Source organism: Oryctolagus cuniculus, assembly GCF_964237555.1.
Source record: "Oryctolagus cuniculus chromosome 17 unlocalized genomic scaffold, mOryCun1.1 SUPER_17_unloc_2, whole genome shotgun sequence".
Taxonomy (NCBI): domain Eukaryota; kingdom Metazoa; phylum Chordata; class Mammalia; order Lagomorpha; family Leporidae; genus Oryctolagus; species Oryctolagus cuniculus.
In genome coordinates this window covers 1,558,259-1,584,084 of record NW_027208203.1, presented here as the reverse complement: position 1 = coordinate 1,584,084, position 25,826 = coordinate 1,558,259, and the positions used below count along the sequence as shown (strand labels likewise).

The 25,826-nt window shown below is 57.1% G+C and overlaps 1 long non-coding RNA gene across 5 annotated transcripts; it reads left to right on the top strand.

Moving 5' to 3' along the window:
- The first annotated feature begins 260 nt into the window (after window positions 1-260).
- LOC138847897 (uncharacterized) lies at window positions 261-23,193 on the top strand. 5 transcript variants are annotated; one of them, XR_011385778.1, is made up of 5 exons: window positions 261-610; window positions 7,906-8,072; window positions 20,891-20,973; window positions 21,340-21,423; window positions 23,167-23,193. It is a non-coding gene; the product is annotated as an uncharacterized lncRNA (long non-coding RNA). The 5 variants fall into 5 exon arrangements; XR_011385777.1 differs by lacking the exon at window positions 261-610 and adding an exon at window positions 4,432-6,113; XR_011385775.1 differs by lacking the exon at window positions 7,906-8,072 and having other exon boundaries at window positions 271-610.
- The last annotated feature ends 2,633 nt before the right edge of the window (window positions 23,194-25,826 follow it).

The window sequence follows — 25,826 nt, the reverse complement described above, 5'->3', positions numbered from 1 at the left end:
GTGGAGGATTAGCCTAGTGAGCCACAGCACCAGCCTGTTTATTGATATTGGTATTTTTGTTCACATATCATTTGCTTGATTTTCTCTGCATATTCCTTTAGTTCTCAGAATATCTTTAAGACAGTTATTTAAAAGTCTTTGTCTAGTATGTCTGGCACTAGATCTTTTTTAGGGTCTGTTTCTGTTTGCTTTATGTATGTGTGTGTACATTGCTGTTATATATAAATTATTATATATATTTTGTTTTTATATTAATACTATATATCTATGCATCTATCTATCTATGTATATTAAGGGACCATATTTTCCTGCTTCTTTGATGCATCATGATTTGTGCTGGGTTAAATGATGTAGTAACTCTGGAACTCAGATGATCTCCCTTCTCCAGGGCTTGCTTCATCTTCCCCCATCTACCTGCTCCTGTCAAGTGTGTGCAAGCTACTTCAGGAACGCAGTGTAGGTGCTTGTCATGGGACTGACTGTGAAGCATGGGCAGCTGCTACCATGCTAAGACTGAAACTATCCACAGCTCACCATCCAAACCTGCTGCAGGAGACTCTTGAGTGCCAAAACAGATCCATCAGATTCCTCCAGTATAAATGATGTGTAGGTAGGCAGAGATTTCTCTTGTTCTTCCTACTCTGCTGTCTTCCCAGAATCCTCTGCCCCATTGATTTTTCTAACATTTCAATTTGATATATTTTCTGCCTTACAGCAAAGCTACAATAGTATGAGAAACTCCCCCCATACTGTCTTAATTCATTTTTGCTCATATAACAGAATATCTGAGACTGGATAATTTATTTGAAATATTTGCTTCTCAGGGCTGCACTGTGGCATAGCAGGTAAAGCTGCCGCCTGCAGTGCTGGCATCCCATATGGGGTGCCAGTTCAAGTCCCGGCTGCTCCACTTCAGATCCAGCTCTCTGCTATGGCCTGGGAAAACAGTGGAAGATGGCCCAAATCCTTGGGCCCTGCACCCACATGGGAGACCCTGAAGAAGCTCCTGGCTCCTGGTTTCAGATCAGCCCAGCTCTGGCCATTGTGGCCAACTGGGGAATGAACCAATAGATGGAAGAACTTTCTCTTTCTCTCTCTATCTCTGTCTCTGCCTCTCTGTAACTCTGCCTTTCAAATAAATACTGGGGTACCCCAGAGATTGGCATTGGCATCTGGTGGGGGCCTTCTTATGGCATGGTGACGTGGCAGAGAGCATTCCATGGTGACAGGGCTACTAATGCCATCATGGAGCCTCACGCTCCCGATCTCATTAATCTCAAACACCTTCCTAAAGTGCCAATTCTAACTGCCATTAACATATAAAATTGGAGATTAAATATCGAACATGTGAATTTTAGGGGATACACATAAATCATAGCATGCATTTTGTTTGGATTCATCAATTGTTTATATTTGCACATATGTTATATTTTATGAATATTTTGAAAGTGAATCGGGGATACCATGGCTTCAACATTTTAGGATATACTCATATTTCCTGTGAAAAAGAACACTCTTTTATAAAACCTCAGGACATGGATCAAAATCAGAAATTTAACGTTGGGGCCAACATTGTGGTGCAGCAAGTAAAGTCACCAACTATGACAATGGCATCCCATATGGGTGCCAGTTTGAGTCTCGGCTGCTCCACTTCCAGTCCAGCTCCCTGTTAATGGCCTGGGGAAAGCAGCAGAAGATGGTCCAAGGGCTTGGGCCTCTGCACCAACATGGGAGCCTGCAAGGATCTCCCAGCTTTGGTCTAGCCTGGCCATGGCTGTGTGGCTCTCTGGTGAGTTAACCGGTGCATGGAAGATCTCTCTTTGTCTCTGTCTCTGTCTCTCTCCATCTCTCTGTCTCTGTGTGGAACTCTGGCATTCAAATAAGTAAATAAATATTTTTTAAAAAGAAATTTAACATTGATAAAATGGTATCCTTGTTTTAATTTTATTTACTTATTTGGAAGGCAAAGTGGTAGAAAGATCTTTCATCCGTTGTGCCTGCAACAGCCTGGACTGAGCCAGGTTGAAGCCAAGAGCCAGGAACTCCATCCAGTTCTGTGTGAGTAGCAGGAACCCAAGCACTTGGGCAGTCCTCTGCTGCCTTCCAGAACATACATTTGCAAGAAATGGCTGGAAATAGAAGTGGGACTTGAAGCCAGGACTCCAGTATGAAATGTGGGCATTCCAAGTGGTGGCTTAACCCATTGTGCCACAAACACCCACTCTGATAAAATGGCTTCCTAATCCAAAATTTACACTGACATTTCATCAATTGACTAATATTTGTTTTTGCAGCAATTTCTTCCACATTTAAGCATCCAGTACAGAATCATGCAGAGCATTTTATTTATTTATTTATTTATTTATTTATTGACAGGCAGAGCGGACAGTGAGAGAGAGAGACAGAGAGAAAGGTCTTCCTTTGCCATAGGTTCACCCTCCAATGGCCGCCGCGGCCGGCGCGCTGTGGCTGGCGCACCACGCTGATCCGATGGCAGGAGCCAGGAGCCAGGTACTTATCCTGGTCTCCCATGGGGTGCAGGGCCCAAGCACTTGGGCCATCCTCCACTGCACTTCCCTGGCCACAGCAGAGAGCTGGCCTGGAAGAGGGGCAAGTGCGACAGAATCCGGCGCCCCGACCGGGACTAGAACCCGGTGTGCTGGCGCCGCAAGGCGGAGGATTAGCCTAGTGAGCCGTGGCACCGGCCACATGCAGAGCATTTTAACATGCAAGATTGCTATGATTTCTTTATGAATTAACCTGTTTAAATTAGGTAACATCCCTTGTGAATGTGTGTGTGTGTGTGTATAAATTGATTGGTTTTCAAAGATTTTTATGTATTTTGGATACAAATTCTTTGGCAGAAATGTGTAGTAAAATTTTTTCTGGTGTGCAGCATGATATATTTTTTTCAAGATTTATTTTATTTATTTGAAAGTCAGAGTTATAGAGAGGTAGAGACACAGAGAGAGGGGGTGGGGAGAGAAAGGGAGAGAGAGAGAGACCTTCCATCCTTTGGTTCACTCTCCAAATAGCCGCAATAGCTGGAGCTGAGCTGATCCAAAGCCAGGAGCCAGGAGCTTTTTCCAGGTCTCCCACGTGGGTGCAGGGGCCCAAGGACTTGGGCCATCCTCCACTACCTTTCCAGGTACATTAGCAGGGAACAGGATTGGAAATAGAGCAGCTGGGACTTGAACCAGTGCCCATATGGGATGCCTGTGCTGCAGGCCAGGACTTTAACCAACTGTTCCACAGCACTGGCCTGATATTTATTTTTAATTTTGATGAAGTCCAATTTAACATTATTTTTATTTTATCATTTTTACTTGCTATATCTAGAGAAACTTCTGCCTATCTCCATGTGTTGAACATATTCTCTTATTTTTCTTTTAGCAACTTTATGAGTAAAAATTCTATAGGTATAGATTTTTAGCTTATATTGAAATCTACAATTCATCTCAAACTATTTTTGAAGGTGTTAAAGCTTAATTTTTTCATAGGAATACACATATATTTAATAAAGCAATGTTCATGAAAACTTTATGGAAAATGGAATGAAAAGGTAAGTGGATTTAGGTGCTAAAGAATTTGAAATCCATGCATAGTTTTTCCATAATATACATTTTCCATAAACTTTCTGAAGATTCTTTATAAATATTAACAGTATTTGTTAAAAAGCATTTTCTTAGCCTATTGGATTCCTTTGGCTCTTTGGTGAAAATGAGATGACCATAAAAATTTGGGTCTATTTCTGTGTTCTCTCTTCTTTTATAATTATCTATTGATTTCTAGTCTCTCTTTATGCCAGTATTGCAGTCTTTTTTAAGATTTATTTATTTGAAAGGTAGCATGACAGAGAGAGATGGGGACACAGAGAGATCTTTCGTATGCTGGTTCATTCCCCAGATGGTTACAGCAGCCTGGATTGGGCCAGCCCACAGCCAGGAGCCTGAAACTCCACTCAGATCTTTCACATGGGTGGTAGAGGCCCAAGTACTCGGGTCATCTTCTCCTGCCTTCCCAGGCACGTTGGTGGGAGATGGAATTGGAAGCAGAGCAGCTGAAACTCAAGCTGGCATTCTGATAGGGGAATCCTAGGTTGCCAGCGCTGTGCCAAAAGGCTGGCCCCACAGTATTGAGTCTTTTTTTTTTTTTGACAGGCAGAGTGGACAGTGAGAGAGAGAGACAGAGAGAAAGGTCTTCCTTTTTGCCGTTGGTTCACCCTCCAATGGCCGCCGCTGCTGATGCACTGCGGCCGGCGCACCGTGCTGATCCAATGGCAGGAGCCAGGTACTTATCCTGGTCTCCCATGGGGTGCAGGGCCCAAGCACTTGGGCCATCCTCCACTGCACTCCCGGGCCATAGCAGAGAGCTGGCCTGGAAGAAGGGCAACTGGGACAGAATCCGGCGCCCCGACCGGGACTAGAACCCAGTGTACCAGCACCGCAAGGTGGAGGATTAGCCTATTGAGCCACGGCGCCGGCCAGAATTGAGTCTTGATTACAATACTTCCAGTAATATTTATTCAGAAACATTAAGTCCTCCAACCCTATCCTGCCCTTTCAATCTGGTGTTGGATATTCTAAATCCTTTGCTTTTTTCACATAAATTTTACAGAGTGCTTATCACTCCACCAAGCCCAGGGCAGACATGGCTGAACGTTTTCTTGTCTGCTCCAACCCTCGCTTCACCGAAGCAGAGACGAAAGCCCTGGGAGAGATGTTGGGATCGAGATGTGAGTCAGTCAACCCTGAGGCTTAGCTCTGGGTTGTCCTGTGTAGCTGTACACAGGCAGGCTGGCTTTGGTGACACGAGCCCTGACCCTGAAAGTGAAGTGGGGGCATGGGGGCAGGCACCACAGATTCTACCTGCGTCCCCTGTGCATGGAAGCCCCAGCCCCAGAACACCTGCCTCGGTTCCTACTCAGCCATTCCCAGGGTCTCTGCATTCCTGGGCAGGTGTTTGCCCAGAACAGCTTCATCCTGTGGCGAGAGGGAATGGTGGTGGCTGGCGGGGAGGACAGGTCCCAGCAAGAGCGGGAAGGAGTCGGCACCACCTGGCCACAGCGGGGTGCGCTGGCTGCGAGGTCCCAGTCTACATCCTGCTCACCCTCTCTGTTTCCCCTCCACTGCCCTCCTCCAGCTCTGCCTCCCCCCTTGTGGGAGGGGGAATACAGCCAGGGCCCATGCACTGAGCCTCCTTCTCTCGCCTCCTCCTCCCGGCACCCACCTGACCCTGCCACCAGGCTCCTGTAGTCTGCCCAGTGGGTGGGAGCCCCTGCAGAGAGGGTTGTGGCTTAGGTGGCTCCGTTCACCCAGAACGCACACTTGGTGCTTTGGTGAAGGACCTGAAGCTGGTGCTCAGTGTTACTGCATGAACGGATGAACAAGTGAATGAAAGTGAAGGAGTGAACGGACACAGCCCCGTGCCTGCTGGATCCCCTGAAAGATGGCAGGGTGGTGGTGGTACAGGCATGGAACCCCACAGCCCTGTGCCTGCTGATCCCCTGAAAGATGGCAGAGTGGTAGTGGTGCAGGCATGGGACCCCACAGCCCTGTGCCTGCTGGATTCCCTGAAAGATGGCAGGGTGGTGGTGGTGCAGGCATGGAACCCCACAGCCCCGTGCTTGCTGGATCCCCTGAAAGACGGCAGGGTGGTGGTGGTGCAGGCATGGAACCCAGAACCGGGAGGCGGAGTCAGTTGCTGGCTGACTGCAAGCTGGGGCTGCCCTCCCATGCCAGGCCTTAGGCTGCTCACCTGCCCAGGGAGGAGGTGCTACAGCTTAGAGCCCCTGTGCGTGCTTCACTGTGTCTAGGCCCCCAGCCCCCTGCAGCTGATGGGGGGGGAGGAGGGGCTGGGGGACTGGGTCTGGAAGGCGCACAGAGCTGTGTGCCTGGTGGGCTCAGGGGAGGACGGTGGTGTTGGAGAGAGCATCCTGCAAAGATTTTCCAAACAGGAAGGCGGGATTTAAAATGCAAAGTTCCCAGATAATGTACATGTGCTGTACATGTGCACACACAGTACATGCTCACGCCTTGTCTTCCCCAGCCTCTGTCTCCCGTCCACCCACAAGGCGGTTCTTCAGGGAGAAGCTGCCGCCCTGCCCTTACCAGGTGCGTGCAATCTTACTCCTGGCTTATGAAGGACCCACAGGGAGGAGTGCAGGCGCCTTCAGAAGTTGCTCCACACTCAGAACTGCACACTTCTCTGGTCTAGGAGAGGCTCGGAGGGTGCGAGAGCCCGGCTGCCCCACAGCTGTGCACCCAGCTCATACACCTGGGCACCCAACACACACGCATGGGGCATGCACCGTGAGTGATGGCAGCCCCCACGTGAGGAAGAAGCCCCCAGGAAGGCTATCTTCCACCTCAGAACCAGGGCATATCGGTGCCACCAAGGGGACAGAACCCAGTCACCCCAGCTGTCAACCTGAGTCATATCTAGAAGCCCTCCCTGTGTGCAGGGGCAGGCACATGGACCTGTGCAAGGTCACTCTGTGTGCAGGGGCAGGCACATGGACCTGTGCAAGGTCACTCTGTGTGGAGGGGCAGCACGGGGACCTGTGCAAGGTCACTCTGTGGGGGGGGCAGCACATGGACACATGCAAGGTCACTCTGTGTGGAGGGGCAGGTGCACGGACCTGCGTAAGGTCACTCTGTGTGGAGGGGGTAGCACGTGGACCCGTGCAAGGTCACTCAGTGTGGAGGGGGCAGCACGTGGACCCGTGCAAGGTCACTCTGTGTGGAGGGGCAGGCACATGGACCTGTGCAAGGTCATTCTGTGGGGGGGGGCAGGGCCAGGTCTGTCTTTCTCCAAGCGACTCTGAGTAACTCATCAGCACTGTGATGCTGTCAGCTGCGACTGCTAATGGAGTTAGAAAGTGTCAAACTGAAAGGAGTAATTGTCTACTTAAAAAGAATTAGTTAATTAGCATAATTGGGAGTAAAAGGGCCATGTTCCTCTCCCAGTGTTGGGGTGCATTGCCTGAAGGTGCGTTCTGGGTCTCTGGCAGAGTCAGCCACTCAGCCAGGGGCTGGGGTCCCCAGGTCAAAAGGAAGACGGACAAGGTGGGAGAGGCACGGTGTGGGTGCACCCAGGAGATGTCAGTTTATGCACGATGCATCCCCGTCTTCCGGCAGCGACTGTTTGCCTGTTCATCTTGGCAGCTTTCCAGCCACCCTTTGATGTGCGTTTAAGGAGCACCTGCTGGGAAGGCAGCCAGCGTGTGTTCACAGCCAAAAAAATTTTTACTGAAGTTTGCAGAGCATACTCCCCCCTCCAATGCACCCACCCGTCCCTACTGCCAAAGAGGTTTTCTTCTCTGGCTGTCAGGGCAGGATGAGAGCTTGTCCTCAGTTCCATGCACCGGGATGGGGGACCTTCAGGGCACCGGGCACAGCAGAACTCATTTGTTAGGTGGCCCAGAGTCACGGCTGGTGGCAGTGTCTGGTTCTGGTGAGTTCAGGAGGCTGGGGAGAGGGAAGCAGCCCTTGCTGTTCACTGGCAGCGTTCCAAGACTCCCCACACCCCCACTCTTATTGGCACCATTGTTTAGAAGGAGAAACTGAGATTAAATAATTGATTGAGGATCCCCCTGCTAGCAACTTGCAGAGCAAGGATTTAAATGCATGAAGCCCACATCCAGGGTTCATGTCCTTAAGCCTCTGAGTAACACTGGAGACTTATTTGCGATGAACCACAGAGCACGAGAGAAGGAGAGGGATGGGTAGTCAGCATCTGATGTGTGGAGGGCCCTGGCCTCAGCACCAAGGCTGGGTGGCAGCCAAGACCCAGTCCCTGCCACTGAGGCCCCTGCAGGCTGGAGCGGCTCCTGGGCTCTGGGTTCAAATCCTGCTGTTTTTCAGGTGTTGCCCAAGTGTCTGAATGTGGGCTTCCTTCTTCCAGGCCAGCTCTCTGCTGTGGCCAGGGAGTGCAGTGGAGGATGGCCCAAGTCCTTGGGCCCTGCACCCTCATGGGAGACCAGGAGAAGCACCTGGCTCCTGGCTTCGGATCAGCACAGTGCGCCGGCCGCAGCGCTCTGGCTGCAGCAGCCATTGGAGGGTGAAGCAACGGTAAAGGAAGACCTTTCTCTCTGTCTCTCTCTCTCTCACTGTCCACTCTGCCTGTCAAAAAAAAAAGTGACTTTGTATTCATTGTCTCCTGTAAACAAATGATCCCTAAATGTAGCAACTCAAGACCAGGAGCACATAATTTTCTAATTTGAAGCTTCTGAAGACAGGAGATCTGGAGGGAGCTTGGCTGGGTGGTCCTGGCTAAGGGTCTCTCATGAGGCTCAACTGAGACCAGGGGAATCTCCTCCCCAGCTCACCTTGGCTTTGGTCCCTCACCATGTGGACCTCCCTGGAGGGCTCCCTGTGTTGTGGGGCCAGGGAGGGAGAGACTTCCCAACAGCAGCTACGGTGTCTTCTGTAACATAACCTCAGTAGTAACACCCCACCAGCCACCTCGGCCCTGCTCTGTTGGCCGTGCTGACCAATGCTGACAGTGTGGGAGGAACCATGAGGGTAGGAATGCAAGGAGGTGGGGTTACTGAGCCAAGGCCCCTGTGGGCAGCAGGATGGGAAGCCCAGGGGGTCCTGGGAGCCCGGGTACACCTTAGAGCTGCCCCCATCCACAAGTGGACTGGTTCCCATCCAACAGTTACCTGGCAGTGGCCCAGGACGCCTCCATGGGCATTCATGCCAGCATGTTCAGCTTGCCCTGTGCACACAGCAGTCTTGACAGGTGGTGCCCATGGCAGGCAGCCTCACTCTGGCCCCCATTTCCTGGGCTGTCAGGGAGGTGCCAGCCCTTGCCTGGCAGAGGGACCGTGCAGCAGTTCCCCTGGCCCACAGGAAGTGCTCCGCAAAGCAGAGGTGATGTGGCCAAGGTGATTGGTCGTGCCGCTGGGTAAGGGTGAAGTGAGGCGATGGCAGCCCTGCTTTTGGTTGCCAGGTTCCCTGATGCTCATTCGTGTGCTCAGCTTGTCCCCTCTCAGACCCCAGACAAGAACACTCCAGAAACGCATGCCCTGGTGCTCAGCATACCCAGGGACAGCCGGGGTGGCAGCTGATGGCTCAGCAGCCCTGGGCGCACAGGGCCCAGTGAGTACAGAGTGGTGTTGGCACCTTGGACAACTCCTGAAGCCTAGGCCTGGCATAAGCCCACTGCACCTGCTCTGTCCGCTTGGTTTGCAGCCCTTCTGTCACTGCCCTGGCATCCTTGGTCACCTTTGAACAAGAGGCCTGGCACCTCCGTCATGCACTGGGTGTGGGAACCACAGCAGCACTCCCTCCCTGCTGAGGACCTCTGTTCCCCCTTCCAGGTCTGCCCTCTCCTGGGGCCCGGTGGCTCCAGCTCTCCCCTGTCCAGGGAGGGCCACACCTACAGGAGCCCTTGTCCTCTGTGTCCTATGGGGTTCAGCCAGTGGGAGGCCTGGCAGGAGAAGAGTGGGCACTGAAGGCCAAGGGTGCCCCCCCCGCCAGCTCCCTCTGGCTGGGTCATGCAAGAGTCCTCCAGGGAAGCCACAGTCTTCTCGCCCTTGCCCAGAGCCCCAGCCACTGTCCCCTGCTCGGGTGACGACTCCTGACCTGGGTTTCTGCCCAGGGTTGCTGCACTGATGCCTCACCACTTTTGGTGCCCTCTGTGCACCTGTCAAAACAGCTGCTGTCTCAGACATGGGCACCTCTTGCTTCCCACCAGGACCCCCTTCCCTGATGCCCTCTCCCACGGCTGGGTGGGAAGGGGGGCAAAAGCCTGCAGGTGACAGTAAAGCCCCTGTGCATGGCCAGTGCTGTGCAAAGCCATATTCCCACCCTTGGTTTCCTGGCTCTAATGGCCAGTTGCTTTTAACTGGTATCCTAGACTGCCACAGGCCTGCCTGCACATGCACACACACATATGTGCATGCGCACATGCGTACACACACATGTACACACACATGTCCATGTGCACCCATGCATGTTTACACGCACACACACACACTGCTCCTTGGCTGACAGTTCTCCTGGAGAAGTTCAGACAACCAGAGAGAGCTCTAGCTGGGGGCCTCTGGCTTTGGGAGTGAGATGTGGAGCCTGAACTGCTCCCCAGCTTCTGGCCTCCAGCCCGGGGGGACGCAGGCAGCCAGCTGTCTGTGGAGGGTGCCTCCCCTCGGAGCAGGTTCCCCGAGGCAACAGCTTCTAAGCCCAGACCTGAAGGGGCTGAGGCAGGAAGGTCCACATGGCTCCATGCCGGTTTTGTGCCCCAAGCACAAGTACGTGGAGGGCTGGTGCCACTGAGACAAGGTGGGCTCAGGGATGGGGCCAGACAGAGCCTCGCTCTCCACTGCAGAATCACTCTGGCCACCAGGGAAGGGGAGACCGGGGCGTGGGTGTTGTGGCACAGCAGGCTAAGCCGCCGCATGGCACCCCCATGTCCCATATCAGAGTGCCTGCTCTGAGTCTCAGCTGCCCTGAGCTTTGAACCCAGCTCCCTGCTAATGCACCTGGCAGGCAGCAGGTGATGGCTCATGTACTTGGGTCCCTGCTCCCCTTGAGAGAGACACGGATGGAGCCTGTCTCTCCCTCTGCCTCTCACGTGAATAGATACATCTTTCAGAAAAGAGAATCAAGTAAGGCGGGGATGAATGGATGAGTGAGGAATGAATGAATGAGTGAGCGAGCATCCTCAGACCTTTTCATGAGTTCATCTTGACCGCTCCCTTCAGTAGAGAGAGAGGCAGGAGGAGGAGGAGAAGCCGGCAGTGTGGAGCGGGGGCCCAGCGGGCAGGCAGCTGGGCCTGCTCTGCTGCTGCACAGCCCCAGGGAGCCGCTGTAATCGCAGCCACCAGGAGAGGATCAGAGCGGGCGGCGCTGTTTTCCCTCTGAGGGGGTCCCCAGCCAGCTCCTCTGATCCTCCTTCAGCCCCCTGGGCTGCTGCCCCCACCCCAGGCCACAACAGGCTCCCAACAGCTGACCTCGCAGAAAAGAGAGCAGGCACTGGACAAACAGCACCCCTTGGAGGTGAGGCGGGCCCCAGGCCCTGGCCTGCAGGTGCCTGTGAGCTCCCACAAGGCCAGAGCATTTGTTCCTGTGGATTAAGTGTCTGCTCCCTCTCCCGCCCTGGCTCTGGCACCTGCTCCTTTGTCTGCTGCTCCCTCTCCCTCTCCCTCCACCTCCCTCCCTCCCTCTTCCCTCCTTCCCTGTCTCCCTCCCTCCCTCTCTTCCTCTCTCCAGTCCTCTCCTTCCCTCTCCCTCTTTCAATTGCAAACTGAGGAGGTGAAGGGAGGCAGAAGGCATGGAAGCCGGGCAGCCCAGGAGAGAGCCAGTGGCCCTGCCCACGCTTCCGGTCAGCGTCTCCCTGGACCCCACAAGGGTCCTGCGTGGCAGGTGCTAGCTACGGGCTTACCTTGCAGAGCTGGACAGGGAGGCTCAGAGAGTTTTTGTCACCTGCCCTGGGCCCCATGAGCCGAATCCAAGTTGGTGTCCAGGAGATGAGGAGCATTTGTTTGTGAGAGCAGATGTGGTGGCGAGAAGAGGAGGTGCAAAGCTTTATTTGAGTAGGGGCCAGGGGTGCTGGAGAGCGAGCTGGCTGGTGGAAGGCAGTCCAGGGGTGTTTGTATATCCTGTGCCTCCTCTCCAAACAGCAAACAGTGCTCACACATTGGCTACTAAGAGAACAGGGATTTCAACGGAATTCCTTCTAAGTTGTTGGTGGTGAAATTCTGTCTTGCAGTCCATTGGCAAACACTGTGATGACTGGACTTGCATCCTGTTTTGTTCCGTGTGTGCGTGCTGGTAGGGAACCATGACATGGTGTCAGAGGCCTGAGCCTGGTGGAGGTCATCCGACTGCTGCTGTTCTTGGGCTCTGTCAGCAGAGAAATCACAGAGCTGAACTGTGCGTCCCTGTGTGCATCGGCCATGCCTGTGTGCCCACGCAGTGGTCGGGGCTGAGTGTCCCCAGGCTGGCCAGGGCTGTGTGCAGCAGTCTGTGCCCAACAGGGTCAGTGCGGGGCAGTCTGAGGTCCCTGACACCTGGGAGAGGGATGGCTGTGGGTGAAGGAGCCTGGGCTGCTCCTGTCTGACCCCAGAACTCCCTTGGGGTCCGGGGTCCAGGCCTGGCTTAGCTCCAAGGACCCTGGTCTCCCCACTCAGCGATGCCATGAACAGGTCCAGGCGGGGCCCTGTGAGCACTCAGACACCTTCTGCCCTAGGGTCACCCCTAAAGTACCTGCCTGGTCTGCCAGAGGCTTTTTTTATTTATTTATTTTTTTGACAGGCAGAGTGGACAGTGAGAGAGAGAGACAGAGAGAAAGGTCTTCCTTTGCCGTTGGTTTACCCTCCAATGGCCGCCGCGGCTGGTGCGCTGCCAGGTACTTATCCTGGTCTCCCATGGGGTGCAGGGTCCAAGGACTTGGGCCATCCTCCACTGCACTCCCTGGCCACAGCAGAGAGCTGGCCTGGAAGAGGAGCAACCGGGACAGAATCCGGCGCCCCGACCGGGACTAGAACCCGGTGTGCCGGCGCCGCTAGGTGGAGGATTATCCTAGTGAACCACGGTGCCAGCTTATGCCAGAGGCTTTTGACCATAGGGGTAACTTCACCAGCTCTCCCCAAGTAGCCCAGTGTCCCCAGGGTCTGGACCTGAGCCTGTGGCTGACAGTGAGCAAAGACAAGGTCCCTGCCCCCCAGGAGCTCTGGCCAGGCTGGGGACAACACCCACCACAGACGCTGAGCACTGTCACACATTCTCCCAGCAACCTCTTCAGAGTGAGTTTAGAAGTTGTGCAAGCCGAGAAGGGATGCCAGGGCCCTCGGGGTGCAGGGAACAGCCTGACCCGGTGGTGAGCCTGAAGGTCACAAGGTCACAGTGTGGCCAGAGGACTGGCTGGGGGGCCAAGGGGCAGGAGCAGGAGCAGGCAGAGCGCCCACGGGTCCTCCGTTCCCGCCTGCCCACTGTCTCTGCAAAGCACCCCGTGCTGTGCTGCTGAATCAGTTCTGCTCAGCCCCCACCCAGCTTGCATCTCCCCTGGAGGCATCGTCCCCAGGTGTCACAGAGGTGCAGCCACATAGATGGCAGGGAGAGCAGCTGTGAGGGCTGGTGCCCCTCTGCTCTTTCCCGAGAGAGAGGGGCAGCTCCCTCCCATCAGAGGGCAAGGGCCAGGGAGGCCAAGACTCTGGCTGAGGCTAAAGGATTCAGATGCGGTGGGCGTGGCTTGGGGGAAGGGAAAGGCATGATGGGAAGGGCTGGATCCCCGTAAGAAAGGCCAGGAGTGCACGGGGGAGGGCAGTGGACATGCTGACAGGGTGGTGGGGCCAGCACAGCCCGTGGGCACCTCCAGCTCGCCAGGAGAGCGTGGAATCAGCATTTGGAGCTGTCCCATATGATTAATTCATCAGAAACACAGCGCGCTGGAAAACTGGCTCTGACTCAGTGGCTCGTTAATGCTCCGCCTCTCTAGGCCCCACACGCTATTTAAAGCTCAGAGACAGAGCCTGGGGAGGGGAGGAGCGGGTGGGCTCTGGGCCTCCCGGCCCCTGGGCCTCCCCCGTGTGTCAGTCAGTGCACAGGCTGAAGGGAGGATGGAGAGAAGGGCTCTTATCTGGGCGGACAGCTCTACAGCAGCCCCTGGGCTCCCGGCCAGCTCAGAGCAGCGCTTGATAAAATGTGCAACAAACCCATAAATGCTAGGATGGGAACAGGTGTTTCTGTCAGGTGCCAAGTGCTCTGTGAGCTTGGAAGAAGAGAAGATCAGGGAAGGCTTCCTGGAGGAAGGGGCAGCGAGAGTAAGCCATCCAGAAGAAAGGCACAGACTGGTCCTGCCTGGGGCCAGCTCTGAGCATCTTGTCATTTCATCCTCGCGACAACTCAGTGATGGTTCTCATTATTATACCCATCTCGCAGATGAGGACACCGAGGCCCAGTCAGGTTAAGCCTTTTACCCAAGGTCCCAGAGCCGGAGTTGGGACTTGATTCAGGTGGCCATGCCAAGGACGTCCTCCCAAGTTCCCAGAGTGTACCCACTGGCTGCTCAGGACCCCCATGCCGCCCCCTCCCAGGAGCACCTTTGTCCCTCCTGTCAGGTGTGCCTGTGGGGGCCCTGGGCTCCACGGCCTGGAGCTGCACACATGTGTGCAAGGGGACGTTGGCGCAAAGATCCCAGGGTGGACACGTGGGAAGGCGGGCCTCACTCTGCACTCGGTTGCCACGGGCTGCTCAACGTGTGACCGGCCACCTGGTGTGGATTCAGAGTCCTTCCTTCCTGTCCACAGAGAGGGCAGACGGGGAGAGTCACCAGCCAGGCTTCCCACTGCTGGCCCCCAGGGAGCCCCCTGGTCCTCTGTGTCCCTGTCCTTTGGCCTTCATTGTCACCACAGTCCCCTCTGATGATCCACCAATGGGGATCCTGTGTCAGGGGCAGGGTCCCTGTGCCTTCCCTGGGGAGTATGGGTGCCTGCGTGTGCACCCAGTGCCAGATGCCATGGTGCATGTGTGCCCAGAGCATGTGTGCACACTGGGGGTGAGTCTGTAGGTCAGCTTTTATGTGCCCAGTGTGAATACTAGTGTGTGGAGTGTGAGCTCTGGTGTAGGGCAGCTACAGGAGCCCTGGCCACAGCCTCAGCAGCTCAAGGGGTGGAGGTGTTGTCCTGAGCATCCGCCAGTGAACTTGGCTGACATCCAGCACCCTGCCCCCTGCCGGCTGCACCCCAGAGACCCACAGGAACAGGGCTGCCTCTACCTGGGCGCACCTGCCCACCATAGCAAGCAGCAGATAGACACGCAAGGCCCTTGCCCTGAGGACGCACAGTTGCCGACTTGTCCCATGGGCAGCTTTGAGCCCTGGCCCACCTCACTCCCGCAGAACAGGAAGTGCAAGTCTCCAGAAAGCAGCCCGCACCACCCAGCAGGATTCTGCGCACCTTAGAAGCCACTCAGATGCCTGCTTGTACCTATGCGGGGGGCACGCAGGGGGCCCCTGGCATGGGGCTGTGTGCATAAGGACGGTGCCCCAGCCACGGGGGAGCCCGGCCCCCTGGGTGGGGACACAGCAGGCTGCTGTTTCTGTCTGTGCCACAGTGAGTGCGGGCTTGTTGAGAGCCTGGGGGGTGAATGCATGGATACAGGCATGCATGTGCTGGGGAGCATGGGGGGCGATTGCATGTGGGTGTGTGTGTGTGTGCGTATGTGCACACTCACCTGGCCAGAGCGCTGCCGAGGCTGCCTGACGTACGCTGAACGCCACACGCTCACACAGTCCCATCCCCCCAGCATCACTCCTTGCACGGCCCTGGCCCCTGGGAGCTGAGATGCTCGATTTCCCAGCTGATGGTTTAGCAGCTCATTCGCCGCTCATTTGTGGCCATCTGCCACCTTCCCGGCTGCACCTGGCACTGCTGCCTTGCAAAGGAATGGTGGCAGGGCAGTGGGGGTCGGGTGGCCATCAGCTCCCATGCTCAGCCACCAGCTCCAGAGTTGGGGGTGGGGGCAGGGGGGGCTGCCGGCTCCCTGAGGGCCAGGAGCCCCAGAGCAGGGGAGGGGAGAACAGCCTGTTTCTGAGTTCACGCCCCTCTCTTTCAGAGAGGATTTGGGAATCTCCAGCACCCCCTCCCAGGCTGTGCCCCCGGCCCTTCAGGGGCCTCCAGCCAGAATGGGCCGGTCCCTGACCAGTGCTGGGACTGCCCCAGCTGCTGCTCAGTCTCCACACACCCCACGCGGAACTGTTTTTTGCTGCTGCCTTTGAAAGATAAGTAAACTGAGGTTCACAGGGGTGCCCACCCTGCACCAGGCACTTACAGCCGCCTAATCCTTGGGCTGAGGCTTCCCTGTCCAGCCCTGTTAGAGAGGTCACCTCCTCCAGGAGGCCTTCTTTGCAAACAGCCTGGAAGACCCTGGCCTGAGGCATGTGGGTGCTGGGGCAGGCAGAGCCGGGAGTCCAGGGCCACCCCATCTTCTTTGCTGACCGATGTGAAGGAAGCAGCCATGCCAGCTCCACGGAGGGGTGGGGAGCAGCAAGTGCAGAGGCCTGGGGCAGGAAGGGGCTGGGATTGGCAGGACACGCCCACATGGCTACAGGGTGCAGGGGGGGGTAGGGGGGCCCAGAGGGACTCTACAAGGTCGCATGGGGCTTCCTGTGTGTTTCCCATCATGCAGAGCTCCAGGCCACCTGCTCCAGACGTGACTGCCCATCCCCCAGGCCTCTGAGATCCCTGTCTCACTCAGCGGCCGGAGAAAGCATTTTGGCTGCCAGGCCTTCCTCTGGTCCCAGGCCACAGTCAGGACAGCGCCCTCGGGTTTTAGGGTCTGGGACACCAGCAACCACGGGTGGCCAGGCTGGGCCGTGAGCCTCTGTGGTTTGTAGGTTTCTGCTTCCCCAGCTCCTGTGTCTCCCTGGAGCACGGTGGGGAGACTGAGAGAGGGACTCCGTGCAGGCCCAGAACTGCCCACTGCGTGGGGCGGGCGCAGCGTCCAGGCTCCCGACCTGGCTGTGCCCGACGTAGGGAACCCAGTTTCTGCCTCACTGAGGCAGGAGACAATAATCCGGGTCAGGGACGAGAGACTTGTAAGAGGCCATGTAGTCAGCGTGTAGGTTTGTGGGCCGCGTGGTCTCTGCCCCCTGGGCCAAAGCAGCCATGGACAGTACGTGGTGTGGCTCCATCCCAGTGGTGGTAGGCAGAACTGGGCTACACCTATCTAGGTGACCTGGCCATGGTATTAACCAGGACACCTGAGATCGCCAAGCACCAGAATCCCTGTCCCAGCTGGCTTCAGGCTCAGCCTCCCCTAGGGCAAAAGGGCTTATTGGGCCATGAAAGGGAGAAGTGCCACTAGGACTTCAGGCACAGCTGGATCCAGGAGCTCTAGTGGTTGTATTGAGACCCATCACACCCAGGTTTCACGCTTGCCCTGACCACATGTATCCCTGTTTCAGCTTCACTGGGTTCAGGCCCTCCTGTCGCGAGGACGACACAGCTGTGAGCAGTGGAAGTCCCAGGCTCACCCCGGACTGGCCAGGCCTGTGGCTCGTGCCCACCTCACAGCAGCACCCTCCCCAGGGTCAATGTCACCCTGTGGTTTGGCCTCATGGGACTGGTGCCTCATCGACTGGGTTTGGGACTCCCCATGGGGCAGGCACCTATGTGTACCACAGTAGTCAGAGCAGCCCTGGCACTGGACACCTCGGAAGTCCACGTGGCCCCCAGGTAGACAGTCGGCGCTCTTCCCAGTGTCCCTGCTCCTCCCTGGGTCATCGCAGCCTCCTCATACCTCCCAGGCCCACGCACTCCCTGTGTAGCCCACACTGTGCTCCGTCACCCACCAGCCTCCAGCCTCTGCCACCAGAGCCAGGTCCTAGGGCTCCATGAGCACCCGGGGCCCCCACAGTCTCTCCTCAGCCTGGACTTGCTAGACAGAGTCTGAGTTAACAGGGACGTTCAAAGCTGTGTGACCTACAGCAAATCCGTCTCTGTGCCCTCAGCCTCCTCACCTGGAACTTGGGGGTCCTAAGAAACCTGGGTCACTTCTAAAGTACATAATCCCACAGAAACACGGGTGTCCCTGTACCTCGAGCTACGCCTTCCTCCAGGCTGCAGTCACAATTCCTGCTCCAGCGGCTCCGCCCCCTCCTCCCACAGGCCCCACCCAGATAGGCGTGGCAGCCCCAGGTGCCTCACCCACCCTGCTCTGTCTCCTGCACCCACACTTGCCGCTGCCTGAGGGGTTGTCCCAGGCTGTCCCTGCAGGTGCCTGGGCTCGGTGCTGTCCCCAGGTGATGCCCCCGCTGCTGGGCCAGTGCTAAGGAATGTCCTCTCTCCCTTTCCAGTGCACCTGTCCCCTGTGGCCAGCCAGGGCCACCCCTTCCTCTGACTGTGTCCTTTTTTAATTTGTTATTTATTTATTTTTTTAATTTTTTGACAGGCAGAGTGGACAGTGAGAGAGAGACAGAGAGAAAGTTCTTCCTTTGCCTTTGGTTCACTTTCCAATGGACGCCGTGGCCAGCACGCTGCGGCTGGCACACCATGCTGATCCGAAGGCAGGAGCCAGGTACTTATCCTGGTCTCCCATGGGGTGCAGGGCCCAAGGACTTGGGTCATCCTCCACTGCACTCCCTGGCCACAGCAGAGAGCTGGCCTGGAAGAGGGGCAACCAGGACAGAATCCGGCGCCCCAACCAGGACTAGAACCCGGTGTGCCGGCGCCGCAAGGCGGAGGATTAGCTTAGTGAGCCGCGGCGCCGGCCCTGACTGTGTCTTGAGTCCCATTCATTTTCTCCCCAAGCAGTGAACCGCTGTCACCTGTGAGCCTGCAGCCAACAGAGGTCACGTGTGTTTTCCCGTCACCTCATGGCTGCCATGGAAGTCCCTGCAGCGCTGTCTCCATGCAGAGTGGCTTCAAAGCTGTGGTGACCACAGCCAGCGCTGGCTCCTGCCATCAGATGGGCTCATGCAGGAGCGTCTGCGCGTCTAGGGCACGATGTCCACCCGTAGCGCGTATTCGTAGCTGTTCTGTCCTCACCTTATGCGTGGGATCTCAGCATTGAGAGCCTGGTCCTGAGCGGGGCCAAGCCTCGCACGAGCACACAGAAGGTCCACGGCACCCAGCTCAGTGAGGTCAGTTAGACGGCAGTATTCCCCCCAGCCTCTCCTCCACTCACCTCCCCACCTGGCCGCATGCAGCTAAGGGGACCAGCCACGCTCACACCTGGTCCTTGCCAGCCCTGTCTTGGTGCCTCTTGAAGTACAAAGCAGGTGGCCATTGGGTCCAGTGGGAACGGGCCCTACCATCTGCCCCCCTCTCAGTTCAGCAGGACTGGGGCACTGGGTGTCCGTGCAGGTCCCACACCTCCCGCTGAGCAAGCAGGGTGGTTCCCTGGGAAGCGCCTGTGGCTCACCCACCTGGGAACGATGAGGACCACAGGAGAAGCCCGGCCTTTGCCTCCCTCTGGTCTCTGCAGGGGAGCTGGCCTAGAACCCAGCGGCCCCAGCCCCAAGACAGGGTGCGCAGCCTCTGGGAAACTCACAGGCTCTCTCGGTCTCCATGAGCAGCTAGGAGTGCATGCAGAGGTCCCCTCTGGGACATGTGGCTTTGGAACACAGCACAGAGGACACTGGTGGGGGCCGGGGGGGCCGGGAGAGAGAGAGGGAGAACATGGGTGTCTGGGCAGTGGGCTGCTTGGGATGCCAACATCCTATATGGGAATATCTGGTTCCAGTCCTGGCTGCTCTGCTTCCAAGCCCAGTTCCTGCTAATGAGCATCCCAGTGGGGGGCAGGTGATGGCTCAAGTAATTGGGTACCTGCCACCCACATAGGAGACTTGGGTTGAGTTCCAGGCTCCTGGCTTTGGCTTGGCCCAGTCCTGGCTTTTGCTTGCTTTTGGGGAGTGAACTTGTGGTTAGATGATGGATCTCTCTCTGTCTCTCTCTCTCTCTCCCTGTCTTTCAAGTAGGCTAAGTAACTAGACAGAGATAGATAGATAGATAGATAGATAGATAGATAGATAGATAGATAGACAGACATAGATAGATGATAGAAGGATTTTTTAAAAAAAGAGTTGGAAGCCCCTCAGTGCCTCAAAGCCTCCCCATGGCACACGTGCACCACACGCAGTTTGGAAGAAGGCGTGGGGTCTGGGCGTGCCGTGACAGAGCAGGGCCTTCTCTGAGGAGCTGCTGAGTGGGACGAGCAGGGGGCACAAGGACCCAGGACTGTGGGGCCGTCCGCACACACAGACAGCAGGGAGCCTGGCTGCCCATCTGTGCACACTCACATACACAGCACACTGTTCCCGCTGGGGAGTGAGGACGAGAGAATTGCTGCCCTAAGGACTGTGAGCGTTCCCACAGGGGGACCCCTGACCGGCTGAGCATTCTGAAGAGGGGAGGGAGGGAGAAAAGTCCACAGAGGCAGGAGGAGCGGGTGGGAGAGGAAGGGAGGGGACAGGTGGTCCCCTCTTCCTGTACCTGTGAGTATCTCCCCAGCCGTCATCAGCCCAGGGGCCCCAAACACTGAGAACCAGGCTGGCGGTTTTCTCTCCGGTGGGATTTCAGTTCCCGTCCTGGTGCCGCCTGCCCCCTTGTCAGGCAGAGCCAGAAAGGACCTCACCGCTGGCCCCGCGCCTGGCCCTGATTGCCCATTGTTTCCGCAGACGCACTTCCCACTGGGCTTCCCTCTCCCGGATCTATTCTAGGAAGTCAACAGCTTCCGCCTGGGATGAAAACGCCGAGTCCGCGTTTTCTCATCAAGAATGGTCCTGGGATTAGCTGCTCTGCGGATGGCAAATAAGGAAAACAGCGCGGGCTCGCGCTGCTCCAGTGCCTGCTCCCACACCTCGGCCCTGGGGGACAGTCGCCCCGGGCTGGTCTGGCCTGCCCACTGACCCAACCAGGAAGTTCTAGCATGAACTGCTGCTCTCCCGGAGTCAGCCCCTGGGGTTGGCACTCCAGTTGTCCCCCAACCCGGGCAGCTGGCTTGCCCGCCTCCTGGCGTGCACATGGGAAATGCACGTGGTCTTAATGTCACTGCCCATGAACCTCCTGAAGCCCCTTCCTGTGGGTCGCCTCCCCTTCCCGCACCTCTGGAACACATGGGCTGAACGTGACTCCCCCTTCCCCGCCCCAGGAGTGCTCCCAAAGGAGCCCTAAGCAAGGCCCCTGCAACACCGAGGTCTGGACGCTAGCCGCGGCACATCTTCTGGAACATCCTAGGGTTCAGATCTGGTTGCGAGCCTCTGCTAGGTCAAGTTCAATGTCATTCCACCGTGTTTGGACACAGAGCAGTTTTCCCTGATCTGGTAAAGCCCCTCAATGTGCACACGGAGGGTGGTAGACAGCGTGGTTAAGGATGTGTACATCTGAGCCCCACCTGCAGGGCCCAGAGAACACTCCCACTTCCCTGAGCCTCTGTTCCCACAGGGACGGGCCACCTGTGAACCCTGTGTGCAGTAAGTGAGTTCATCTACACAGAGGGCTGAGCTTGGACCCGACGTGAGATGCAGGTGGGTTGGTTCCACCCTAGGATCTGAGGAGATGGGGTGCGTATGACTCAGGCTCAGTCAACACTGCATCAATGCCTTTGACCTCATCCTGTGACGGGAGAAGGATGTGTGTGGGGAGCGCTGGCAGCCATCCTGTAAACACCCGGGTGAATGAAACCTCGAGGACAGGGGAAGGGGGACCCAGTGCCGCTGACGACAGAGAGCCCCGGCCTCGCGGCTGTGCAAGGTGTTCAACTCCATCTCCAGCCCTTGAAGCCGAAGGAAGGTGGGGTAGGGGAGCCACTCCGGCCAGAAAAGGAGCAAGCCGGGAGGCCCTTGGACACCTTTGAGCAGTGACTCTGAGCTTCTCTCTCTTCAGCTACACAGGCGGCTCAAGCCATCAGGAGCAGGCACCGAGCTGGCAGAGGTGGAGCTGTTCTGGCTGAACCAAGGGTGATGGGCAGGACTCAGGTAACCCTGGACTCCGCGTACCCTCACTGTCTCAGAGGCATAGGGTGGCCTGGGTGGGGGGAGCTCCTGGACAACCCAGGAGGAGAAGCCAGTCTCCCCATTGTCTCCATGACACCTGCTCCCCCCATGCCTGCCTCCCAGGCTTCCGGTTTACCTTCTGCCCAGGCACGCCTTGGCCTCCAGCACCTCCTACCCTCCTCGGTTCCCAAGGAGCCTCCTGATCCAGGGACTTGGTCTGGGTGCTTGTCGGGTGCCCACAGGGGCAGGTGACTGACATGCAGATCCCCCGTGGGGCAGCTGGGAGTCTGGTGGGGCCCAGCAGGGGTGCTCCTGCAGGGGCAGACCTGTGCATCCGCCTTCCCCACCTCCCCAAGCTCAGAGCCAGGCGCCAGGCAGGCCAGTGTAGCTGGGGGAGTGGGCCAGGCAGGGGTTCTGCAGGTGTCCTGGTGGCTCCCATCCTGGGACCTGCAGAGTCAAGAGCCCAGCAGAGGAGTAGAGGGAGCCGCATATGTAAGGGCCAGAGCCAGGGACCTTGAGTGGCACTGAAGGGCCAGATGCAAACCCCGCGTGTGGAAGAGAATCCAGGGGGCGGGGGTGGTGTCTACAAGTAAAGAGCCCTACAGTGTACAGGGCTCTCTCCCCACCAAAGAGAGAGTGAGGACCCAAAGGGAGGTGGGGGGCAAGGCCCAGGGGGGAGTCCAGGGCAGCTGGGCCAGAATCAGAGGGGGTTCGCAGAGGTGATGAGGCATGCAGGCAGCCTTGACTCCACACTAGAATCCTGGTAACTGGGGAGCAGTGGCCCCCAATCAGGCCACTAGCTGGCTTCCTCCTAGCACCCTCGCAAGAGGCACCCTACCTGCGTTTCACATTTTGCAGATAAGGCCCAAAGAGGTGAGGCCACTGGTGCACGGGTCTGTCTGGCTCCAAAGGGGAGGATGCGCCAGGCCACCTGCTGGGAAGGCGTGGGCAGTGGGGAGGGGTCAGGCGCGAGGAAGTGGGCCCCTGGGCAGGGGTCAGCCTGGGGAGGGTAGAGATCCCAGCACGCATGACCAAGTACACAAATATTTGCCCATTAGCAAGGACGCAGCTGCGAGAGCCATCTGCCCCAGCCTGACTCAGGGACCCCACGAGGAGAAGATCTCAGTCCTGCGGTCCCCCGCAGGGTCTGTTGTGGTCTCTCAAGGGGCCGCACGCAGTAATGACTCTTCTGCTAATGGGGGAACCTGTGGCGTGAGGTGCAGTGAAAGCAGCAGCAGCCCTTCTGCAAACAAACACGGAGGCTGCAGGCAGACCGCTGGGTCTCACTGTAGTTCTGGCAAGCCTGGAAGGTGCAATTCTGTGTTGTCATGGAGACGGAGTCTGCCAGGAGCTGCCGATGAGGGTCTTGGGCAGCAGGCAGGAGAGCAGTCTCTGGCCTACACCTGGCCAGCAGGACCTTATTCTGCTGCAGAACACTCAGCGGCTCTCCAGTGCCCCTGAGGGTCAAGGCCTGGCCGTAGGCCCGCAGGCAAGCCCAGCAGGCCCATCCCCAGGCTCCCCACGGTGTCTCTCACAGACTGTGTTGTCTGTCTCGCACCCAGCAGGTGCTCCGTGTGCATTTGTGGAGTGAAAGAGTACATGGATGAAACAGTTCCCTAAATGAGGCTACTCAAACTTTAGTCATTTGCAAACCAGCCACAAGAGTTTTTGCAAAAATCTGTGCCTACATCTATTTTTATTTACTTAAATATTTTCCTTTTTTAGATTAAATAAGTGCATCTCAGAAGGAAACTTTGCATCATCATGGAACTGGAAGACCAGTACAACTTGCCAGAAATAGGTCTCCAGGGACGTGAACACAAGGGCACACGGCTCGCTCACAGAGCGCCACCCAGGGACTCGGCACTGGCAGAGGGAGCTGCTCCACTCCGTGCCAGGCCTCCTCGCTGCCCCGGCTGGGAACGCCGCTCCGCAGGGCCCACCACCCTAGCTCACAGGGGCGCGTGCAAGTTCTCCCTAAGCTTCTAACCCAAGCCCACAGCGGCCTCCGGTTCAAAACGCAACACTCCTGCATGTTAGGGAGCTCCCAGAATCCCCAGCACAGTTTGCTGTTTGAGACCACATGCCAGGTGCAGTCACGGGCTCCCCGTCCCTCGAGACGGGCGCACAGATGCTCAACAGCCGTGGGGGGCTGGGGAGACCACCTGACCATCAGAAGGGCCCCTTGGGAACTGGCCTCACACCCCAGCCGGCTTTTGAATGTAGGAAAAGAAATTGAGAGCAACAAAGAGAGAGCGGAATCGACTTCCGATCAGGACTGTAAGGGCAAAGGTGACAATTATGAGCAGGGTTACCTAGGAAACACGAAGGAGGCAAACGGGGATTTGTACTCCCCTTAGAAGTAATTTGCAATCCAACACTGGTTTACTGAGGACATCACTGAACTCACACAGGTCTCAATGAACAAAACGGAACTCCCTGGTTTAAATAACTGACACCACGCTGGGGCGTAGCTGGACCCAGGGTCTCAGCCTGCCACCCGGCTCTCCTTTCCCTCGGGGTTATTTCAGGTGGGGCCGGCTCCGGGCATGGCAGAGGCCCTGGGGGCCTGGCTGAGACCCAGATCCTGTTGGACAAGAGCTTTAGCAAAAGTCCCAACTGGAGGTCTGCTGTTGAGGCATTTGTCCGTCCTGTGTGCCCTCACTGAAGCCAGGGTGCGGGCTCTGCTTGCCCTAGGTCACATGTCCCCTCTCCCATGCATGAAAGTGCAGATGCTGTGGCTGTGGCCTGAAGCAGCTGAAGCCGGGGTCAGGTAGCAAACACATCCTTTGCTGCCACCCGGAGCTGCGTGCCACCCCTCCACACACACAGCTGGGGTCCTTCCTCCAGGAAGCCTTCTCAGCCTGTCCCCCGCTGGCCTGTGTGTGTGCTCCTGGCACAGGGAGCTTGTGGGCGTGTCTGGGAAAGCCTGTCCCCTGCTGGCCCCCATTCACCTTGTGGTCTGTGGCCCAGGACAGTTCCTGGCTCACAGCTCACAGGACTTTGTGCCCTGCTGCCGGGTGGACACCATGCTTGTGGGAGGCAGCATGGAGAGAGAGAAGCTGGTGTGGCCACCGGCAACCGTGTTTTGCAGGACCCCAGAACAGATGCAAGGGGATGGGGTGCGCCACAGTCAGCAAGTGGCAGCCCTGCAGACAGAGAGATGAGGGGAGAGGCCAGGGCTGGAGAGAAGGCAGCAGGGCCCCAAGTGCAGGGGCCTTTGCAAAACAGGGCAGGCAGCCAGCACGTGGCAACGGTGGGGGGGAGGGGTCCTTGAAGGCTGGGCTGGGGTTGGCTGTGGGGGAGGCTGCTGGGGCAGTCCTCAGATTTCCAGATCGGGTGGGGTCTGCAGGTGCACTGTGGTGCAGAGGGTTAAGCTTCTGTCTGTGAAGCCTACAACCCTTATGAGTGCTGGTTCCAGTCCCGGCTGCTCCACTTCCAATCCAGCTCCCTGCTAATGTGCCTGGGAAAGCAGTGGAGGACGGCCCAAGTGCTTGGGCCCCTGGGAGACCCGTATGAAGCTCCTGGCTCAACAGACCTGGTGTTGCGGCCATCTGGGGAGTGAGCCTGCGGCACGCAGGGGGGTGTTTGGAGAAGGAGAGGGGGTATCTGATGCTGGACATGGCTTAGACTCTCTCTCAGGGACCCCTGGGGAGAATGTGTTCATGAGGCAGGGGGAAAGGCATCCCCCAGTTATAAAACAAAGAGGGGGACTGGGTCCCACAAGCGTCCTAGGAGCTGGCTCCAGCTCTCTGTGTAGAACTCTGGGAAGCATTGAGCCAGTGGCCATCGGTTGGAGCCTCTCCCAGGCAGAGGCAGGGCGGGAGGAGAACTTGCCCTCTGAGGTGTGAGTCCCTGAGGGAGGGGTAGAGGGAGGGCCCCTCCCCAGAGCAGCGGGGCAAAATGACTGAGCCTCCCTGGTCTCAAATAAATCATCAGGCACACAGCAAACAAAGGGAGCGCTCTGTCTCCAGCCAAGTGCTGGCCCCGTGGCCAGTCCTCGGAGGACAGACAGTGAGTCCCAGGGAGAGGCGCAGCCTGCTTGTCCAGCATGGCTGCGTCTGAGTGGAGGGCTTCCCCGGGAGCCACACAGGGAGGCAAATCAGGGCCTCCTCTCGACAGGACCGCAGGTTTGCCGAGAAGTGGGTCCCCGGGAACTTGGGTGAGGGTGGGAGGGTAAAGGGTGAAGACAAGGCAAGTCGCATTCATCTGAGCTAAACAAGCCACCTGACGGCCTGGCTATCCCATGCACCCCGGGGTTCACACGCCTGGCAGCCCCAGAACGGCGATGCTGTGTGTTTGCGCATGGCCCAGCACGCAGCAGGAACTCAACAGATGAAACCGGTGCATGCACAGACCTACCTGCCATTTCTCCCTGTCTGCTC